This window comes from Chrysochloris asiatica, unplaced genomic scaffold (genome assembly GCF_000296735.1).
Source record: "Chrysochloris asiatica unplaced genomic scaffold, ChrAsi1.0 scaffold00051, whole genome shotgun sequence".
NCBI classification, from domain to species: domain Eukaryota; kingdom Metazoa; phylum Chordata; class Mammalia; order Afrosoricida; family Chrysochloridae; genus Chrysochloris; species Chrysochloris asiatica.
Genome location: NW_006408569.1, coordinates 19,305,308 through 19,323,347, shown reverse-complemented (window position 1 = coordinate 19,323,347; position 18,040 = coordinate 19,305,308). Strand labels below are relative to the sequence as shown.

Sequence of the window (18,040 nt, the reverse complement as noted above, 5' to 3'; positions counted from 1 at the left end):
TATTTTGTAATGTTGTCCATATCTTGTCATGATTCACACAATTGAAAGCCTTTGCATAGTCAATAAATCAGAGGTAAATATCTTTCTGGTATTATCTGCTTTCAGCCAAGATCCATCGAACGTCAGCAGTGATATCCCTCATTCCACATCCTCTTCTGAATCCGGCTTGAACCTCTGGAAGTTCTGTGTCAATGTATGATTGCAGCCGTTTCTGTATTACCTTTAGTAAAACATTAGTCACATGGGATATCAAAGAGATTGTCCGATGATTTCCACATTCCGTTGGGTCACTTCTCTTTGGAATGGGCACAAATACGGATCTCTTCCAATCAAGTCTTGTAAATTTCTTGGCATAGATGAGTGAGTGCCTCCAGTGCCATCTTACTTTGTTGAAAGATTTCAATTTTTATTCCATCAATTCTTGGTGCCTTGCTCATTGCTAATTCCTTCAATGTACCTTGGACTTCTTCCTTCAGTATCATTGGCTCTTGATCATATGCTACCTCTTGAAATGGTTGGAACATCAACCATTTCCTTTTGGTGCAGTGACTTTGTGTATTCCTTGCATCTTCTTTTGATGCTTTCTGCATCATTCAATAATTTGCCCAGAGAATCCTTCAATAACAAAAGTCAAGGCTTATTATTATTATTATTATTATTAAGTTTTCCCAGCTTGAGAAATGCTGAGCATGCTGTTCCCTTTTGCTTTTCTTACTCCAAGTCTTTGCACCTTTCCTTGTAATATTTGACTTTGGCTTCTCAAACTCACCTTTGAAATTTTCTGTTCAGCTCTTGTACTTCCTCCTTTCTTCCATTTGCTTTAGCGTTTCTATGCTGGAGAGCAAGTTTCAGTGTCTTTTCCGACATCCATTTTGACCTTTTCCTTCTTTCTTGTTTTAATGACTTTTTGCTTTCTTCCTGTATGATGTTTTCAATGTCATCCCACAATGCTTCTGATCTTCAGTGTTTAATGTATCAAATCTGTTCTTCAGATAATCTCTAAATTCAGGTGGGATATATTCCAGGTCATATTTTGGCTCTCGTGGACTTGTTTTCATTTTCTTCAGTTTAGGACACCATATTATTATTTTAAATTATCAGACATATTCTTCATATCCATTCTCACAGCTTTCATGTCTAGCTTCAAATTTTATTTCTTTATTGATTTGGTTTGAGTCTTGCTGTAAAAAATGCATGGGTCTGGAGAATGTGTGACTAATTTTTTAATTTTCAGTTAAAAATTCTGTATATATAGAAGATAAGTGATTTGCCTGAAATCTTGTAAGAAATAAGGAACTCCTTATCCCCAGTCTCTTTTTACTTTTCATGATTTAAATTACAAATTTCAATTTGCATGCAACTATTAGTGAAATGGAGTCCTGGTGTGGTGCTTTAGGATAAGTACTAGACCAGAAGGTTAATTTGAATCACAAGATAGTGGTTTAAACCTACCAGCCACTCCTAGGAAATGCTATGAGTCAGAATCGATTCAAAGGTACTTAACAACAACAACTAAAAATTAGGTAAATATATCATGCAACATAAGTACACCAGAGTATGAATGCAACCTAGAACATATGGATCTGAGATCTGAGTGCAAAAAACAGGATTCCAGAATCTTCCTTCCCTCCCCGCCCCAGTGTTTCCAATGTATATTTGTAAGTCATTCATACCTTAGTACAATTTCTTGTATCATTTAAAATGAATATTTCTAGTCTGTCATAAGAAGACAAAAAGAAGACAATTATCTGACTGTTTTTTGTGTACTATTGATTCAACATACTGATGCTCCATTATATGAGGATAAAAAGGACAACATTCTTTTTCTCCCTCCTGCCCTGGAGCCCTAAGATTCTTTGTTCCTTTATTTTTAAATTGTAGGTGGATGGTTAGTTGAGAGTGTTCCCTCTGGTTTATAATCTTGGAAAGATGTCCAAAATGAATTGAAAGCAAAAGGAATTCTACTAGCAGCACTGGGCAGATGTCTCGTGTTTGCATCTATGGTGACATAAGCTTTGACCTTGGGTCTCATTTTTAATGTAGTCACACTCAGTCATCACATCCAGTATTTGGTATGTAATACTGATACTAGCATTGGGAGAAAAATAAATTTAGATCTATGAATTTTCATATTTTATGGGAAGATTATACTTGAATTCTCCTCCACTATCTAATGAACTGTTTATATATCATGGCAGTTTAAACGGGCTGTATGAGTTAGTGTGTATGTTTATGTCTTTACTTTTGTATGTGAACAGATTTCTATACAACTACATTCCAGGAATAAGTGACTTAATAATATAATGTTGAAATGGTTTGCTTGCTTAACTCTTGGGATTTTTTCAACTGAAGGTTTAGCTTCTCTGACATCTGAATGAAATTGAAATGTTTCTTGATTCAGTTATATATGTTTTTGAATAGATTTAGAAAGGAATGTGCTACTGCTAGACTCTCTTGTGCTCTGGAAAAAGATACAAGAAAAATACAGTATATGGATTAGGAAATTTGGGCTGATCATATTGAGTTGTTGTCCAGGAGTGATAAGGTTTCCATTTTGCTTTTGTTTATGTGTGTGTGTGTGTGTGTGTGTGTGTATTGTGGTTGCGTGCAGTGTCCAGTAAGATGAATTGTCCACAAAGAGGGAGGCCCCTAGATCTTCAGAGTGTTTTTACTTTGCTTGTCTTATCCATGGCACTAGCCCTGATGTTGACATGCAGGTTTTAAGTACTGTTTCCTCAGAAAGAGATAGAGTAAGAACTATCTCCTATGTAATGAACCAAACTTTTGCTTAAGCTGTCAGTGGCATTAACTTAAACCTCAGTGTTCCAGAAGAAGTTGTGTTATTGGCTTAGAATTCTTGGATTAGAACAAAAAACTTTTTTTCTTTACATCCAAGGCCATTGAGGTTGTTCATTTCAGTCTTTACTTAACCTACTTGACTTTACAGGCCAGCAGGACCAATTGCCACACCTTTGTGCCTAGTAGCTTTGTAAGTGGCAGAAATGCTAGGGATAGGGATTTTCATCACTTATAGCAATTTGGAAATGCTTTTTATCATATTTTATGTATCTATATCTATATATTCTTTAGAAATAATAACTTTTCCCTTTATATCACTGGGAAATAGACAATTAGAATATATTTACACATATGTATAAGGATAAGTAAAAAAGTATTGCTATAAATTTATGAAGACTTTTATGAAATAAAAATAACAAAATGTGAAGCTATTGTTTCTTGACATATTCTGTTCCTAGGTCTATACATGGCGTCCTGGTGTAGTGCTGTAGGATAAGCGCTGGACCACAAGGTTGGCTTGAACCTCAAGGTCACTTGTGCAAACTCACGAGTCACTCCTCAGAAGCCCTACACAGGATCGCTATGAGTCAGAACTGACTTGACAGAACTTAACATAAACAGCAACAGCAAAGTCTATACACTTCTGGAGGACATAGTTTGTTAATATGTGTGACTGTGTGCTGCCTAGTTGGTTAAACTCATAGCAACCCTATATAGGGTGTCTGAGGCTGTAAATCTTTATGGGAGCGGAAAGCTTCATATTTCTTTTGCAGAACAGCTGTAGATTTAAACTGCTGACCTTGTGGTTAGCAGTCTAACTTATAATTCTTCATGCTATCAGGGGCTTCATTGAATAAAAGGGAGTCATGGTCAAACAGGAGTCCTAATGTGGCACTGTAGGATAAGCACTCAACAACATGGTCAGTTTGAACCACAAGGTCAGTAGTTCAAACTCACCAGCCACTCCTAGTAAACCCTATACAGGGTCACTATGAGTTGGAACTGACTCGACAGCACTTAACAACAACAAAAGCAGCAACAACAACATCTATACACTTCTGGAGGTGGAATTTTCATCTTTCTAACCTTGTGGTACTGTAGGATAAGCACTGGACCGCAAAGTCGGTTTGAACCTCAAAGTTAGCTGTTCAAACTTACCAGCCACTCATCAGGAATCCTATACAGGATCGATATGAGTCAGAACTGACTCAATAACATTTAACAACAACAATGACCTTTCACCAAATAATTCTGTGCTCTTTGATTCAAGCCATGTCGAAATTACAGTTTGGCATCCTCAAGGGACATAAATAGTGGTCCTTTTCAATGCTGTTTTCCACCAATGCAGTTTTCTGTTTTCTTCAAACTTCTTCCTACTAAACCCCAATGATCATATTTTGTCCCTTGAAAAAAATCTATTAATATTACCCCCTTGGGAATCCTCCAAAAGAGTCACCATAACATTCTGAGCTGACCTCCATGCCTTGAATTTCACTGTCCCAGCAACCCCCCTTAGAAGCCATTGTTTTGATTGGACCTTTTTTTTTTTTAAGGCACACTAATGAAACTAAGGCAATCATATTACTATGAGAACTCATTTATAGTCATCCACTGATCACCGAGACATGTTTAAATGCCTTATGTTTAGAATAGACCCATGTATATATGAACTGGAACTCAAGTAGTAATATTCTTTTACTTACCTTCATATATAAATATTTAGTTTTTAGCACAAGGTAAGTGGGTGAAAAGAGAGAAGAGTTTGAACTGTGGTTAGCAGTTCAACCTAGTGGTTAGCAGTCCAGTGCTTATCCTAAAGTGCCACACCAGGACTCCAAATTGGAGTTTCTCCAACAGTAAAGGCATCACTTAGTTGGATAAAGGGCCTGTCTTTCAGCAATAGCTATATTGAATTATATTTCCATGTGGCAACCATTTCATTTTGCAACGTTACTTGTTTCTTTTACTGTTGCGTGATTTTTTTTTTTTTCAATTCAAATCCCATACTTTGCTATGAATTTATTATTTTTGGATAAAGTCAACCTGCCTGCTTCAGGTCTTCTGGCAGCTGCTCCTCTTTGCCCCCTAAAGTAGTCGGATTTAACCAGATCAGGATTAGTCTCATAGAGATCAACATCTGAGAGCCTGTAATTGATGCTAGAAATGGAAGTTTTAGGAATTAGCATATATCAATCCATACACACCCCTTCACCCACCCACCTGCAATAAAAATCACCCCTTTGTAAACTCATTTCAAATTTTCAAGTCTTGATATGATTAATTTAAATAGGCAGACAGCTTTGCAGCATGTTCCTCTGGTGGGGGGAGGCTGACTCATGTCAGTTCAAGAATAAAAATAGGGAACACTAATATCCAAAGAGTTTTTATAGAACATATCCCCATGTTTCTCATCCTTTTCTTCCCTCTGTTACTTTTAAATCAGGAGATCTGCTCACTCTTGGCCCTTCCCGGAAATTGTTCTTGCATTGAATAGGCAGATGGTGGGTTGAGCTTTGAAAGACCAAAAAGGGCACAGTCGTGCCTCAGCATTTTTCCTTAGTTTGGTAGCACAGATGCCTGTTTGTAAGTTGGTATCTAGTAAACCTTTACTTACTGCAGTCAGATTTTATTATTATTATTATTATTGGCATAGTTCACTATTATTTTCCAGAATTTCTTTTGAGTTATTGGGGATTTTGATCTCTCAGTTATTCACCTTCACTCTCTGCATATCCACCAGTTTGTTGTTGTTGTTATGTGCTGTGGAGTCGGTTCCGACTCCTAGCAACCCTGTACAGGGTTTCTGAGGCTGTAAGTCTTTGCAGGAGCAGGAAGCCTCATCTTTCTCCCGTGGAACAGCTGGTAGTTTCGAACTGCTGACCTTGCGGTTCTCAGCCTGATTCATAACCACTACGCTACCAGAGTTCCTATCCACCAGATTATAAAGGTGTAAGAAGGTTACAGCTTACCCAAGGCAAATAAAGCAGCTGGATTCAGTTCTAATGGATTGAGTCATTTTGGTAATATTAAACATATTGGTAATGTGGGCTAAGAAATAAGAGAAAGGAATTGAAGTGGGAATCAATGGTCTTCAATTAATTTTAATTCCTCTGGATCTTATGAAGGCAATGACCAGAAGAAATCATGATGGAGAGGGTTCTTCACCCAGTGTTTTACTGCTTTTTGTGACACCTCAGTATAGTCTGACTTTGCCCTTTCTGTTTGTTTCAGGCCTGTTTTTTTATATTTACATCTTCTTATATCATTATATTTATTTCCCATTTATATTTGAGTTTTAGGAGAAGTCAGAGAAAGTAAGCAGAATAATCTAGAAAAGTTGACCAAAAAGGTACTAGAAAGGCTATAGTGAGGTTCTCATTTAGTTTTATACACTCAAATACGTTGTTGTTGTTATGTGCTATTAAGTTCTGAATCATAGCAACCTTATGCACAACAGAACAAAACCCTGCCTGTTCTTGTGCCAACCTCACAATCATTGCTAAGCTTGAGCCCATTGCTTCTGCCACTGTGCTAATCCATCTCATGGGGGGTCTCCCTCTTTTTTGCTGACCCTCCACTTTACCAAGCATGATGTGCTTCTCCAGAGACCCTACTTTTAACATGTCTGAAATGTAGAAGATGAAGTCTGGTTCCTTTTAAGGAACATTCTGGTTGTACTTCTTCCAACACAGATCTGTTTGTTTTTCTATCAGCCTGTAGTACTTTTAAATATTCTTCTTTAAAACCATTATTCAAATTCATCAATTCTTCTATGATCTTCTTTACTTGTACAACTTTCACATTCATATAAGGCTATTGAAAATACATTGGCTGGGGTCAAACTGACATCTTTGTTCTTCAACACATTAAAGAGATATTTTAGAGCAGATTAGCCTAATGCAATACATCTTTTGATTTCTTGACTGCTGCTTCCATGAGTTTTGATTGTGGATCCAAGCAAAAGGAAGTCTTTGAGAACTTCAATATTTTCTCCATTTGTTGTTGTTGTTGTTGTTAAGTGCCGTCTAGTCGGTTCCGACCCATAGCGACCCTGAACAGGGTTTCCAAGGCTGTAGACCTTTACGGGAGCAGAATGCCTCATCTTTCTCCCACGGAGCAGCTGGTAGTTTCGAACTGTTGACCTTCTGGTTCGCAGACCAATTCGTAACCACTACACTACCAGAGCTCCATTTAGCATGATGTTATTTATTAGTCCAATGGGGTGAGTATTTTTGTTTTCTTTACATTGAGGTGTAACCCATCCTGAAAACTGTCATTTTTGATCTTCATCGGTAAGTATTTTAAGTCCTCTTTGTTTTCAGTAAGCAATGTTATATATTATCTGCATATCACAGGTTGTTAATGAGTCTCCCTTCAATCCTAATGCCACCTTCTTTTTCATATAATACAGCTTGTTTGGTATACAGATTGAATAAGTATAGTGAAAAACTACAACCCTGGCCCATACCATTCCTAATTTTAAACCATTAATTGTTATCGTGTTCTGTTTGAAGGACTGCCTCTTGGTCTATGTATAGGCTCCTCATGAGCACAATTATATGTCCCAGAATACTCATTCTCCACAATGTTGTCCATAGCTTGTCATGATCCACACAATCCAAAGCCTTTGCATAGTCAATAAAATACAGGTAAACATCTTTCTTGCATCCTCTGATTTCAGCCAAGATACAGCTGACGTTAGCAATGATAACCCTTATTCCACTTCCTTGTCTGAATCTAGCTTGAACCTCTGGCAGTTCCCTGTCAATGTACTATTGCAACTGTTTTTTAATTATCTTTAGCAAAAGTTTACTTGTATGTGATAATAATGGTACTGACCAGATGATTTTTGCATTCTTTTGGGTCACCTCTCTTTGGAATAAGAATAAATATGGATTTCTTTTAATCAGTTGACCAAGTAAATGTCTTCCAAATTTATTGGCATAGATGAGTGAGTGTGCCTCCAGTGCTACATACGTTTGTTGGAAAATATCAGTTTTTTATTCCACCAATTCCTGAGACTTGTTCTTTGCCAGTGCCATCAGTGCACCTTGGACATGTTCGTTCAGTACCATACTCTCTTGAAATGGTTGAACATTGGCCATTTCTTTTTGGTACATTGACTGTGTGAATTCCTTCCATTATTCAATATTTTCCCCATAGAATCCTTCAGTATTGCAAGTCTAGGCTTGAATTTTCCCCTCAGTTCTTTCAGCTTGTGAAATATTGACAGTGTTCTTCCCTTTTGGTTTTCTAACTCCAGGTCTTTTCACATTTCATTATAAGATTCGACCTTGTCCTCTTGGGCTGCCCTTTGAAATGTTCTGTTCAGCTTTTTGCTTTTTCCTCACTATTTGCTTTAGCATCTCCATACTGGAGAGCAAGTTTAAGTGTCTTTTCTGACATCCATTTTGACCTCTTCCATCTTTCTTGTCTTCTTAAGAATGTTTTGCTTTTTTCCCATATAATGTCCCTGATGTTATCCCACATCTCTTCTGGTTTTAGGTCATTATTATGTAATGCATCAAATCTGTTTTTAAGATGATCTCTGAATTCAGGTGGGATATGTTCAAGGTCATAGTTTTGACTCTTGTGGACTTGTCTTAATTTTCTTCAGCTTCAGCCTTAACTTGCATATGAGCAATTGGTGATCTGTTCCACAGTCTGCTACTGGACTTGTTTTGGCTGAAAATATGGAGCTTTTCCACTGTCTCTTTCCACAGATTTAGTCAGTTTGATTTCTTGATATTCCATTTGGTGAGGTCCATTTGTATAATATTCTTTTATGTTTCTTAAAAAGGTATTTCCGATGAGGAAGTCATTGGTCTTGCAAAATTCTGTCATGAGATCTCCAGCATTGTTTCTATCCCCAAGGACATATTTTCCAACTACTAATCCTTCTTCTTTGTTTCCAACTTTGTGTTTCAATTACCAGCAATTATCAGTACATCTTGATTGCATGTTTGATCAATTTCATGCTGAAGAATTTGATAGAATTTTTCAATTTCATCATCACTGATTTTAGTAGTTGATGCATAGATTTGAATAATAGTGGTTGGTATTAACTGGTATTCCTAGTAGGCATAGGGATATTATCCTGTTACAGACAGCCCTATACTTCAAGATTGATCTTGAAGTGCTCTTTTTTATTATGAATGTGACACCATTCCTCTTAAATTTGTGATTGTTGACATAGTAAACAATGTGATTGTCAAATTCAAAGTGGCCATTACCAATTCATGTCAGCTCACTGATGCCTTGGATATCGATGTGTATGCATTCCATTTTATTTTTTACTTCAAATTTTCATAGATTCATTCATTGTACATCCCATTAATGGATTTTTCAACTCTTTCTCCTTCATTTTGAGTCATGCCCGATTAGCAAATGAAAGAAAGTTTCACTCCATTTGCTTCATCACATTTGCTTTGAGGAGGCAGCTCTTTCCCAGTTTTATTTTGAATGTCTTCCAACCTGAAGGCTCATCTTCTGACAGTATTCTGTTGGTATTCGTGTTTCACTATTCAATATTCTGGTGCTGACAGTGTTCCACTGCTGTTCATAATATTTCAATATTCAATCAATATTCTAGTGCTATCTGATATTGTTCCATTACTTTTATAAGGTTTTCAATGGCTAAATATTCGTAAGTAGTCTATCTCTCCTTCTTTCTAGTCTGTCTTAGTTTTGAAGCTCAGCTGAAACCTTCCCACTTTGGGTGACATTGATGATATTTAAAATACCAGTGTCATAGCTTCCACAATCACAGCAACATGCAAGTCACCACAGTATGATAAACTGAAAGTAGAGTGGTGGACTCAAATATTAGAAACAGGAAAACTACCACCAAATAATTTTGCCCTTAGGAAGTATACAAAACATCATCTTAAGTCCTGAGGTTGGGTTCTATAAATTATTTCCTGCAAAAATTATTTCAATCTCCCTAATTTCTTTCCCCTCATCTTGTAATAATGCTTAAATATCTTTGCTAAAAATAAAGTCTTTCCTTGGCACTACATTTTCCAACAGAAGTAGGCTTCTTTTCAGTGTTGTGCATTGATTGTTTACAAGATCAAATTCTGGAAATTCTGGAGCAAGAATGCCTTAGTTTGAATTCTAGCCATTTAATTACACATTGTAACATGGACAAGTTATGATGTCTCTGTTTCCTCATTTGTAAAATGGGAATAGTAATTGTACTTACCTCATTGTGTTGTTGTAATTAATAAATGACTAAATATAAGAAAAACAGTATGCGGTACTCAATTAAATTCAAGTTGTTGTTATTGTTAAGTGCCATCAAGTCAGTTCTGACTCATAGTGACCCTGTGTAGGGTTTCTGAGGCTTTAAATCTTTGCAGGAACAGACAGCCTCATCTTTTTCCAGCAGAGCAGGTGATGGGCTTGAACCACCAACCTTATAGTTAATAGTCAAGTGTTTTTATTGTACAGAGCCACCATGTATGCCAAGTAGGTATTTGCTATTATTATCATTGTCTTAGAAATAAATTTACCTGTTGTTAATTTCTGTCCATAGAACTTGTCACCTTTCTACATACTATACTATGATTAATTAGATTTGCTTTTTTTTTGTCTCTCTCTCCCTGGTAAATTATAATCTCCATGAGAACAGGGTATTTTTGTCTATTCTGTTAATTGCTATATAACTTTAGTTCCTAGTAGGTAGTAGGTGCTCAATACATATTTGTCTAATGAACACTTTGCAATCTGGCTTTTTCTCCTACTAATTTATTGAAATCTCTTTGGCATAGGTCACCAATAATTATGAAATTGTGAACCATCTTTAACATCTTGCTTTTCCTATTTACCGTATGTAATCACTGATGAACTCAGATTATGTGTACTGCTAAGTACTGCTCAAATCCATCTGTGCTCTTCTAGATCACTACTTTTTCTAGTCTAGTCATAGACATTATTGGTTGTCTGAACCTTGCAATGGACCCTTATTTGGTGTTACTTATTTCATTGTTCCTATTTTTCAATCAGTTCTTCACATAGCAGCCAAGAAAGTTTTGTAGCTTTTTTGATAGAATGTTGTTGTCATTCTAACCCATAGCAGGTTCTAACCCAGAGTAACTCTATGCACAACAGAACAAAACATCCTCATGGTTGTTGTTATGTCTGAACCCCTTGCTGCTGCCACTGTGCCAGTCCATTTCATTGGGGATCTTCCTCTTTTCATTGACCCTTCACTTTACCAAGCATGATATTCTTCTCCATGGTCCCTCCTGATATGTCCAAAGTACGAGAGATAAGTCTCACCATCTTTACTTTTATGGAACATTCTGGCTGTACTTTTTTCTAAGACAGATTTGATTTTGCTTCTGGCAGTTTATGTTATTTTCAATATTGTTTGCCAATGTTCACATATATATGACGCGATTGAAAATACCATGGCTTGGGTCTAATGCACCTTAGTCCTCAACTGATATCTTTGCTCTTCAACACTTTAAAGAGATCTTTTGCAGCAGATTTGCTTAATGCAATACATGATTTGATTTCTTGATGGCTGCTTCCATCAGTGTTGATAATGGATCCAAGCATAACAAAATCTTTGACAACTGCAATCTTTTCTCTATTTGTTGTTGCTGTTAGGTGCCTTCAAGTTGGCGCTGACTCATAGTGATCCTATGCACAACAGAGTGAAACACTGCCTGGTCCTGTTAGCCTCCATTTAGCATGACGCTATTAGTCCTATAGTCCTATTAGTTTTCTTTACATCATGAAGTATTATAAGTCCTCTTCACTTCCAGCAAGCAAGGTTGTGTAATCTGCATGTTGCAGGTTGTTAATGTGTCTTCTTTAATCATGATGCTATATTCTTTTTCATTTGTTGTTGTTGATGGCGGATCGTGTAGATGTGCAGTGAGAAGCTCCATCACCAACAACACAGAATACTGAGCCAAGCAGGCTCAGGGGATGGTGCTAGAACTCTGAATCACAGATAAAGGAATATTTAGAAGATTGGAAGGCTTACAGCTAGGTGAAATGTGTAGGAGAATCAAGAAATCCATTTCTTTCTAATTCAAGACATTCAGCTATTCCCAGAGCCACCATCTTGGGAGAGAACAAGTGGGGGAAGGATCAGAACAGCCACAAACACCTGACAGAATCGAGGGGATACAGGTGTGGACATTCATTTTTTTGGTATCTGTCCATTGTTCATTGGTCTCTCTCTGACTGTGAAGCTCCATTCTGGTAACTAGAGGGGATACCTGAGCGAATGGATACCCCACCCCCACCCCTGGAGGGTTCTACTATGCATGCATACAGATCTCCTCAAAATTTAAAGTGACAATTTTGACATAAAACCAAACGGCCACTACTCGTCAGTCTGTCATATGGTGGCTTGTGAGTTGCTGTGATTCTGAGGTCTATGCCACCATTCTTTTTCATACAGTCCAGTTTTTCAGATTATTTGCTCAGCATGCAGATTGAATAAATATGCTGAATGGCTGCATCCTTGGTGCACACCTTTCCTGATTTTAAACCATTCAGTATCCCTTTGTTCTCTTCAAATGACTGTCTCTTGGTCTATGTACCTGTTACTCATGAGGGCAATTAAGTGTCGTGGAATATCTATCTTTCATAATATTATCCATAATTTGTTATCATCCACACAGTTGAATAGCTTTTCATAGTTAATAAGACATAATTAAATATGTTTTCCTGGTATTACCTACTTGGTAAATAGAGAGTCAACGAAAAAGAGGGATAGCTCCAACTTGATGGATTAGTACAGTGGCAGCAGCAATAGGCTCAAGTGTCGGAGCAATTATGAGGATGGCGCAACACCAGGCGGTATTTTGTTCTGAACTTGACCACACCTAACAACAACAGCAATCTATTTTTAGCCAAGATCCATCTGACATTGCCAATGATATACCTTTTTCTATGTCCTCTTCTGAATCTCCCTCTCTCTGTACTGCTGCATCCATTTTTGGATTATCTTCAGCAAAATTGTAATTGCATGTTAGTAATGATATTGTTTGATGATTTCTACATTCTTTTTGAGTCACTTTTTTTTGGAATGGGCACAAATATAGATGTCTTTCAGTTAGTTGATTAGGAAGCTGTCTTCCAAATTTCTTGGCATAGACGAGTGAGCACCTCAAATGTTGAATCAATTTGTTGAAATATTTGAATTTGAATTCTGTCAATTCTTGAAGCTTTCTTTTTCACCATTGCCTTCAGTGCAGCTTGGACTTCTTCCTTCAGTACCATTGGCTCTTGATCATATGCTGTCTCTTGAAGTGGTTGAACATCAACCAGTTCATTTTGGTACAGTGACTGGATATTCCTTCCGTCTTCTTTTCATACTTCTTACGTCATTTAATATTTTGCCTGTAGAACCTGTCATTATTGCAACTTCAGGTTTAGATATTTTCCTAAGTTCTTTCAGCTTGAGAAATGCTGAGCATGTTCTTCCCTTTTGGTTTCTAATTCCAGATATTTGCATGTTTCATTATAATATTTAACCTTGTCTTCTTGAGTTGCCCTTTGAAATTTTCTGTTCAGCTCTTTTACTTCCCCATTTATTACATTCACTTTAGCTTCTCTTTGCTCAAGAGCAAGTATCAGAGTCTCTTGTGACATCCACTTTGTTCTTTCTTTCTTGTCTTTTTCATGACATTTTGCTTTCTCTATGTATAATTTTCTTGATGCCATTCTTCTGGTCTTTGGTCATTAGTGTCTAATGCATCAAATCTGTTCTTAAAGATAGTCTCTAATTTCAGGCAAGATATATTCAAGGTCATATTTTGGCTCTTGTAGACTTTTAAAATTTTTCTTCAGCTTCAGCTTGAACTTGCATATAATCAATCGATGATCTGTTCAATAGTTTACCCCTGGCCTTCTTTGGACTGATGATATTGAGCTTTTCCACCACAGATGTAGTCAATGTTATTCCTGTGCATTCCATCTGGTGAAGTCCATGTGTATAGTTGCCTTTCATATTGTTTTTTAAAAAAGTATTTTGCAATGAATAAATTATTGGTCTTGTAAAATTGTATCATGCAATGTCCAGCATTATTTCTATCATCAGGGCCATATTTTTCAATGGTTGATCCTTCCTCATTGTTTCCAACTTTTGCATTCCAATCACCAATAATTATCAATGCATTTTGATTGCATGTTTGATCAATTTCAGATTGAAATAGTTGGTGCTGTTGATGATGTGCCGTGAAGTTGGTTCTGACTCATATTGACCCTGCATAGGGTTTCTGAGGCTGTAAATCTTTACGGAAGCAGAAAACCTCATCTTTCTTCCGTGGAACTGCTGATTAACAGCCTGACTCATAGCCACTATGCTATATTATCCTTTAGAGTGTACCAACTTTCTTGGCATTTCTGATTGTTTTTTGGTGGTGGTGGTGGTAAATAAAGTATCAAGTAAAATTATGAAGGATACACATAAATTCATATCATGTTTCCTTTGGTAGGAGGCCATGCTTCCCTGTCCTCCAACCCCCATCTGAGTTAGCAATGAAACACTGTGTCAGTAATACCAAAACCACACCCTTAGCTGTCCAGTTGATTTTGACTAATAAGAACCCTATAGGACAGAGCATAATTGACCCAAAGGGCTTCCAAGGCTATAATCTTTACGTAACAGATAGCCTCATCTTTCTCCAGTGGAGCAACTGGTGGTTCCTAACCACAGACCTTTTGGTTAGCAGTTGCGCACTGTACCACCAGAATTCCTTGTGGCAATAATGTTGGTGTTGTTGAGTCACTCGTAGTGACTGTATAGGCTGTCCGAGGAGCAGTTGCTGGGTTTGAACCATTGATCTTGTGGTTCACAGTCCAATGCTGATCCTATAGTACTACACCATGAGTCCTGTAACAATAATTGTTGTTAAGTGCTGTCTAGTCATTTCTGATTCACAGCTACCCTGTGTAAGATTGCCAAGGAGCAACTGATGGGTTTGAATCATTGACTTTGCAGTTCAAACCGACCTTGTGGTCCAGTGCATTATCCTGCATTGCCAAACTAGGATTCTGTGGCAATAATTGTTGTTGTTGTTGTTGTGAAGTGCCATTGAGTCGGTTCCGATCCATAGCAACCCTGTATAGGGTTTCCAAGTATCAGCTGGTGAGCTTGAACCACCAATCTTGCAGTTCAAACGGCTTTGCAGTCTGGCACATTAGCCCACAGTGCCACACCATGACTTGTGGCAATAGTGGGAGATATTAATTGCCATTCTTATATGTGCATTCAGTAATAGAATCCTCTAAAGTAAAATGATTTATTTATGCCTATTATATTATAATCACCTTTAACAAGGCAGCTAGTATGTGAAACTTGAAGTGGTGGAACCAAACTGGAGTTGAAAAGAGGACATTGAATGCTTCTGTGAGTTGCATAACAATCCTCTCTCTTCTTCCCAAGAGCTTACCATAAATAATTAAAAATCACCCCTCAGGGTCTTGGCTTGCATCTTCTACTTGTTACAGGAGGTTTGTGAGTAAAAGAACAGCTGCCCATCTGTTAGGAAAGTGAAAGGGAATAAATCAGACTTACCCATTTTATGCTGAAGATGTATATTATCTGAGGTGGATGGTTGAAAAGTTATTAGAATATTTGCTTTCTTAAAACTAAATGAAGCTACTGCTTATTTCCTAGTTGTAGAAGCAAGCAATCTTAAATTGAATTAATCTCAATGAGACCTTTGAATAACTAATGACTTGCTCATTAAAAACAGTAATATTTTATTTTGTTTTTATTACATGAATAATACATGCTTATTTTAGACAATTAAAAAAAATTCAAACAAGTAGGAAAAACAACAAATCAGTATAATAAGCTCATGGTGTGAGTGTCTGTGTTTTTTAAATAAAAATTGGATTGTACTGTAAATATTTTTATAACCCAGTTTATTCATTCAATGTTATATCATGAGTCTTATTTTGCAATAAATATATATGTACAATATTTTAATAGCAGCATATATAGATATTGATTGATTGATTATGTGCTGTGGAGTCGTATAACGACCCTGTACAGGGTTTCCAAAGCTGTAAATCTTTATGGGAGCAGAAAGCCTCATCTTTCTCCTACAGAACAGCTGGTAGATTCAAACTGCTCACTTTGAGTTTAGCAGCTCAACTCATAACGACTATGCGAACAGAGCTCGGTATATATAGATATTCCACATGGAATTTTTTGTGTGTATGGCAGTAAAAATAGTATTTTATTCTACCTTGTCCCGCCATCCCTCCCCCATACCCCCCACTACACTTTTCCCATCTTGTTCCCATAGCAACGTTACAATCCCACACAAAAAAAATAGGTTTCCGGGATCAGGATTTGGGTGAGGGGACACGGGTAAAAACAGTCAAATCATGATAGGAATTTTTCAAAATAGGTTATTCCATTTACTCATCATCTTCTCCCTCATCTTCAGGTTCTCAGTTTTGCTTCTGACTCCTTTCATCTTCACCAAGATCTTAATCTTTCTCTTCATCTAGTGCTTTGTCTTTATAACTTTTTTCATCCTTCTTCTCTCCATTCACATCGTCCTCTTCATCTTCTTCCTTTTCCTCATTATCCTGATTATCCTCTACTATCTGAGCATCTTCATCTTATTCTTCCTGCCCTTACTCTTCATCCTCATCGTCCAGGCATCCTGATCATAGCCATCGAGCTAAGAGTGTTGCAGGAAGAGCTTGAACACATTTTCTCGGTAATCATTCAGGTTGCTAACCTCACAGTTGAAAAGGTCTACGCTCTTGAGGTTTCTTTCCTAAATTCTCAGAGGCTCTATTGTGCTGAGGTCTTTAATTTTGTTTCCACTTAAATTTAGATGTGTTATGTTCTGCCAATACTTCTAGGACACATGAGATTCTGTTATCACTTAGTTCAAGCTTAAATTGAAGTTTGGTAGGTTTGCGACTGAGGTGAGGCCTCATTGATTATACTTAAAAACACCAGTTCTTCAAATCCATCTGCGAGGCCTAAGATTTTTCCTTCATTGGACTGACAGTTGTCCAGAACAAGCTCTTTCACCTGATCATCGTGGAGGTGGATTCTGAAGCCCACAGGACTAGTGGCAACAGGATGGTGGTACCTTCCGGGGAGAGGGATAGGACCCATGGGAGGGCGGTGCAGCCATTTGGTTGTGGTGCAGGAGAAGGGCACCTTTAGATTTGGGCAGTGCTGAGGAGCCATGGTAGTTGCTCAGTGGCTGAGCTCGAGAGTGGGTGGAATGGCAGGAAAAGGGAAGATTACTGTGTCTGGAGGGCCTTGCCAGTCTGCCACCGCTTGAGCATTTTGCCCACTTGTAATTTTAATAGACTATATTGTGGGGCTTTCAGGTTGTTTCCAATTTATAACATTAATTTTTTAAATCTGAATATTTATATAAATTCATACTTGTCTTCTTAATATAAATTACTGTGTTAGTCAAGATAAATTGTATTATATAAAAGTAACAAGTACCCTGAAATCTCTATGACTTAAAACAATAATGGTTTGGTTGTTGCTCACAGTATAACTCTATTGCAGTTGACAGGGGAGCTCTGCTTTTTAAGCAGGGACTGAAGCTGATGGGACTGTATTATTTTGTGGTGCTTCCCTCTCTATGTGTTGAACACAGTGACTAGGAATCGTAATATAGAGAATTGCTTAAAACAAACAAACAAACTAGTTGCTACTGTGTTAATTCCATCTCATGGTGACTCCATGGGTGTTAGAGTTGAACTGTGGTTCATAAGGTTTTCATTTGCTGATTTTTCAGAAGGAGCGAGCTCACCAGACCTTTCTTCTAAGGCACCTCTGGGTGAACGTAAAGCTCCAATTTTTCAGTTAGCTGCCCAATACACTAACTGTTTGCATCCAGAGAATTGCTTGCTGTTGTTTGTGGTTAAGTACCTTCAAGTCAGTATCAACCCATAGCAACCCTGTATAGGGTTTCTGAGGAGTGGCTGGTAAACTTGAACCACCAACTTTGCTGTTCAAAGCAACCTTGCAGTCTAGTACATTTACCCATAGTGCTACACCAGGATCCAGAGTTTCCCTAACCTTCACTCTTTAATTCAATAATATAATAAAAAATCCTTTCCAATTTCATGTGCAAAGATGGTATATACATATTTATTATTGTGATTACTTTGATTATTATATTAATTTGTTGTTGTTGTTGTTGTTAAGTGCCATCGAGTCGGGTCCGACCCATAGCGACCCTGTACAGGGTTTCCGAGGGTGTAAATCTTTACGGGA

The 18,040-nt window shown here is 37.4% G+C and overlaps 1 pseudogene; it reads right to left on the bottom strand.

Annotated features, from left to right (window-relative positions):
* Nucleotides 1-16,197: 16,197 nt before the first annotated feature.
* On the bottom strand, nt 16,198-16,990 carry LOC102830709 (annotated as a pseudogene).
* Nucleotides 16,991-18,040: the final 1,050 nt, after the last annotated feature.